The following is a 5000-nucleotide window of genomic DNA, read 5'->3' as shown; positions in this document are numbered from 1 at the left end:
ATTCCACCAGGTGGCGCCACCAGTACTGGCACTGGCTGCCTCGCCAACAGTCCGTTTGTCCTTTCTAATGTTTTTATTGTTTTAAGTATGTGTTCAAAGTAAGTTTTAGCATTTCTTGGTTTGTTTTATGTGGGGGTGGGGAGTTGGGGGAAACATTTTTTCAATTTATCTCAGTCCCCACTACGGCCTAACATCGAGGAGTTGGCGGCCTATCCTGAAGACCGGCCCGGCGCTTCATGCCGCGGGCGCGGGGCGGACTTTAACATCACGGAGCTGTGATCCTTTGCCGAGGATCGACTGTGGAGAGCTCCAACCTCAGGGCCTGTGGACTTTAACACCATGAAGCCCGCGGTCTCTGGTAAGAAGAGGCCGATTCGGGAGCTCCATGCTGTGGAGAATGTTTCAACCGTCCCGACGCAGGGAGTTTCGATCATACCGACGCGAAGCTTCTGACAGTTGGCAGCGGCGACTGCGGATGGTTAAACACCCCCGACCGCCAGTGAACACAAAGAGGAAGCTGATTGAACTTTATTACCTTCCATCACAGTGAGGAATATGGAATCCGCTGTGGTGGATGTTTATGTAAAATTTTATTTTATGTGGCTGTGTGTCTTGTTGCTTTTCACTTAGTATGGCTGTATGGTAATTTCACTGTACCTTAATTGGCACATGTGCCAATAAATTGATCTTGAAATGCTGGGCAATACACAAAGAGTCTGCATGTTACTGGCTTCGACAAAATTTCAGAAGTTCTTCGTGCTGTCTGATCTTCTCACAGCGGTGAACCAGGGCTGTTGTTGCACGTGCATGGAGCACAATGCACAGTGGCGCAGCGGTCGAGTCGCTGCCTCTAGATCAACCATATTTATCCCTGTCTATATAACCTTCACCACATATCGTATGCATGATACACATTCCCCTATGTAATCCAGTCCAGGATTTAGGTAGGACTGGAGTCACTGATATAGTTAGCTTGTTGCTTGTTCCCTTGCTGGTTAGTCTGTAAGCTTAAGCCAGGAACTCAACAGTATGTATTGCTCTCTCTGCATTGGTTTAATAAATGCTTTATGGTTCACTGAATACTTTATATTGGATTGATTACAAAACACTGCCTTACAGCACTTGCAGCGCCAGAGACCCGGGTTCGATCCTGACCACGGGTGCTGTCTCTTTCGGAGTTTGTACATTCCCCCCGTGACCTGCGTGGGTTTTCTCCGAGATCTTCAGTTTCCTCCCACACTCCAAAGGCGTACAGGTATGTAGGTTAATTGGCTTGGTATAAGTGTAAATTGTTCCTAGTGTGTGTAGGGTAGTGTTAAATTGCGGGGATCGCTGACTTGGTGGGCCGAAGTACCTGCTTCCGCGCTGTATTTCTAAACTAAACTAAACGTGGACAACCCGAGTCTCACAGAAAACCTGGGTCTCTGGCGCTGTAAGGGCTGGAAGGCTGCAACTCTGCCGCTGCGCTGCCATTGCGCTTTATTGACCAGTTTTTCCTATCTTGCTTCCCCACTATGCATTTTTATTTTGGTTAAACGGATCAAAAACTACTCAACTTCCTTATAATTTTCAAATGTCCTACATCACGTCTGGAGAGATATTTATCCACACAAGGAAACCAGAATGAGAGATCGTGTGAACAGTAGGAAAGATGTTGTTAAGCTCGAAAGGAAACAGAGAAGATTTACAAGGATATTGACAGGGTTAGTGGGTGTGAGCTGTAGGGAAAGGGTGAGCAGGTTGGGACTCTATCCTTTGTAGAGCAGCAGGATGTAGTGTGATCTTGTACAGGTGTATGAAATCATGAGAGGAATAGAGTCTCTTTTGCCCAGAGAAAGTGAATCGGGGACCAGAGGACATAGGTTTAAAGTGCAGGGGAAAAGATTAAGAGGAATTTGAGGGGTAACTTTTTCACACAAAGGGTGGCGGGTGTATGGAACAAGCTGCCAGAGGAGGTAGTTAAGGCAGGGACTAACCTAAGAAACGTAAAGTACACTGGAGTGAACGGAATGCTATCATACGCTGATAAGGTCAGATAACAAGTGTGGAGAGGGGCTTGTGAAGCATAAACATCAACTTGGGACAAATGGCCAGCATCTGTGCAATAGACCTTTGCAACTTGGACTGCACGATGGCGCAGTGGTAGAGTTGGTGCCTTACAGTGCCAGAGACCCCGGGTTCGGTCCTGACTACGGGTGCTTGTCTGCACGGAGTTTGCCCTGTGCCCTGCATGGGTTTTCTCCCACACTCCAAAGACGTGCAGGCCTGTAGGTTAATTGGCCTCGGTATAATTGTAAATTGACCCTAGTGTGTAGGATAGTGTTAGTGTGCGGGGATTGTTGGTCGGTGTGGACTCGGTGGGCCGAAGGGCCTGTTTCCACGCTGTATCTCTAAACTAAATTAACTAAACTAAACTAAACCAAACATGGACAACCCAAGTCTCGCAGAAAACCTGGGTCTCTGGCGCTGTAAGGGCTGGAAGGCTGCAACTCTACCGCTGCGCTGCCACACCGCCTTGTGGGACAATTTTTCCTATCTTGATTCGCCACTGTGCATTCTGTTGGGTTAAACGGATTAAAAACTACTCATCTACCTTATAATTTTCAAAATTTCCTCTATCACGTCTGGAGAGATAGTTATCCACACGAGGAAACAGAATGAGAGATCGTGTGGATTATAGGAAAGATGTTGTCAGGCTGAAAGCACACAGAGAAGATTTACAAGGATGTTGCCAGGCCTAGAGGGTAGAGAGTGAGTAGGTTGGGAAACTATTTCTTGGAGAGCAGGAAGATGAGGGGTGATCTTATAGAGGTGTATAAAATCGTTCGAGAAATAGTTCGGGTGGATGCACAGAGTCTCTTACCCAGAGTAAGTGAGTCGAGGATCAGAGGACATACTGTACGTTTAAGGCGAAGGGGAAAAGATTTCATAGGAATCTGAGGGGCAACTTTTTCACGTAAAGAGTGGAGGGTGTATGGAACAAGCTGCCAGAGGAGGTAGTTGAGGCAGGGACTATTCTAACATGTAAGAGATAGTTGGGCAGGTACATGAAAGGACAAGTTTGCAGGGATATGGACGAAACGTAGGCAGGTGGGACTAGTGTAGATGGGACAGGTGGCCAAGTTGGGGTGAAGAGCCTGTTTCCACACTGTATCACTCTGTGACTCTATGACACTAAGAATAAAAAAGTCATCCATTTTAATCAGAATTTCAGGGGATGGTTTATGTCTGGAGGGTGGTTGGAGTGCAAAGTGGCTTGGGCAAACAGTATGGGTTATTTCTTAGGGAAGTTCTTCTTGTGTTTGAGGCAGCAGACGTTATGTAACGCCCTCCAGGCGCTGTCGTCAGTTCAATGTGCCGTTGTCGAGGGCCGTGAGTTCTACAGCTCCACCATGGGGGGCGGAGGACAGTGCGGGGAATTTAAACACACTGGAGTGAACGGAATGATAACATACGCTGATAATGTCAGATAACAAGTGTGGAGAGGGCTCTTGTGAAGCATAAACATCAACATGGGACCTTTAATGTTCTCTGGTTTGTTTTATGTGGGGGGGTTGGAGGGGGGGGGGGTCGGGGGAAACTTTTTTCAATCTCTCATCTTGCCGGAGATGCGTTGTTTTCTGCATCGTAACTCCGGTCGCTCTGCGGCCTAACATCATGGAGCTGGAGGTTTTACTCGAGACTGACTTTGAGCCCCACTGCGGGGCCGTGGACTTAACTTCGGTGCCTGCAATCCCTTGCCTGGGGTTGACGCTCCAACCGCGGCCTGCGGATTTCACCATCGAGGGGCTCACTGTCTCGGGTAGAGACTGATGTTGGGAAGCTCCAAACTTGCAGGAGGTTCTACTCGCCCCCACCTGGAGCCCGATCGCCTGGCGCGGGGGTGCTGAGATCTCTCCGATGCGGGAGCTTGATCGCCCTGATGCGGAAGGCCCAACAGCTGGCTACGAGAGCCATGATCGTCTCGTTACTGGAAGACTCGAGGCCCCTGAGAACAAAGAAGGGAAGGGACTGAACTTTATTTTTCCTTCCATCACAGTGGGGAATGTGGAGAAGTCGCTGTGGTGGATGTTTATGTTCAAATATATTTTCTGGGTCTTGTTGCTTTTTCTTGGTGTGACTGAATGGCAAATCAAATTCCTCGTATGTTGCAAAATATACTTGGCTAATAAAGAATGATTATAATTATGATTATGATTGTTTTCTCTGGAGAGTCAGAGGTGTACAGAAAATTATAAGAACAAGGATACCATGCACCTTTATCATAGAGCAGGCCCGATGGCGCAGCGGTAGTATTGCTGCGCCACTGGGCAGTGCCAGAGTTCCGGGTTCGATCCTGACTACGGCTGCTGTCTGTACAGAGTTTGTACGTTCTCCCCGTGACCTACGTGGGGTTTTCTCCGAGATCTTGGGGTTCCATCCACACTTCAAAGACGTGATAGCTTGGTATAAATGTAAATTATCCCCAGTGTGTGTAGGATGGTGTTAGTTTGCGGGGATCGCTGGCCGACGCTGCCTGATTCCGCGCTGTATCTCTAAAATAAACTAAAAACTAAAGCCTTCTATCTCCTTGTGTTGATACTTTCAGGAAGCAATGGACTTTGACCCCCAAGATCCCATTAATACTGTTCTGGGTCTTTCCATTAACTGTCTACTATCCTGGCGCATTATGCGCTGAGCAACTTCGCTCAGTCCGTCTGGACCGACCTGATCTTTCCGTTGCTAAACACTTTAATTCTTCCTCCCACATTGACTTTTCTCTCCTCGGTCTCCTCCATTGTCAGAGTGAGGTTAAACGCAATTTAACTCTCTCTCTCTCTCTCTCTCTCTCTCTCTCTCTCTCTCTCTCTCTCTTCATATATGTTGGCCTTCATAACAAGAGTAGTTGAGTATAGGAGCGAAGAGGTCCTTCTGCAGTTGTACAGGGCCCTAGTGAGATCGCACCTGGAGTACTTTGTGCAGTTTTGGTCTCCAAATTTGAGGAAGGATATTCTTGCTAT

Source organism: Rhinoraja longicauda, chromosome 19, assembly GCF_053455715.1.
Source record: "Rhinoraja longicauda isolate Sanriku21f chromosome 19, sRhiLon1.1, whole genome shotgun sequence".
Taxonomy (NCBI): Eukaryota; Metazoa; Chordata; class Chondrichthyes; order Rajiformes; family Arhynchobatidae; genus Rhinoraja; species Rhinoraja longicauda.
Note: the sequence above shows the minus strand (reverse complement) of the source record.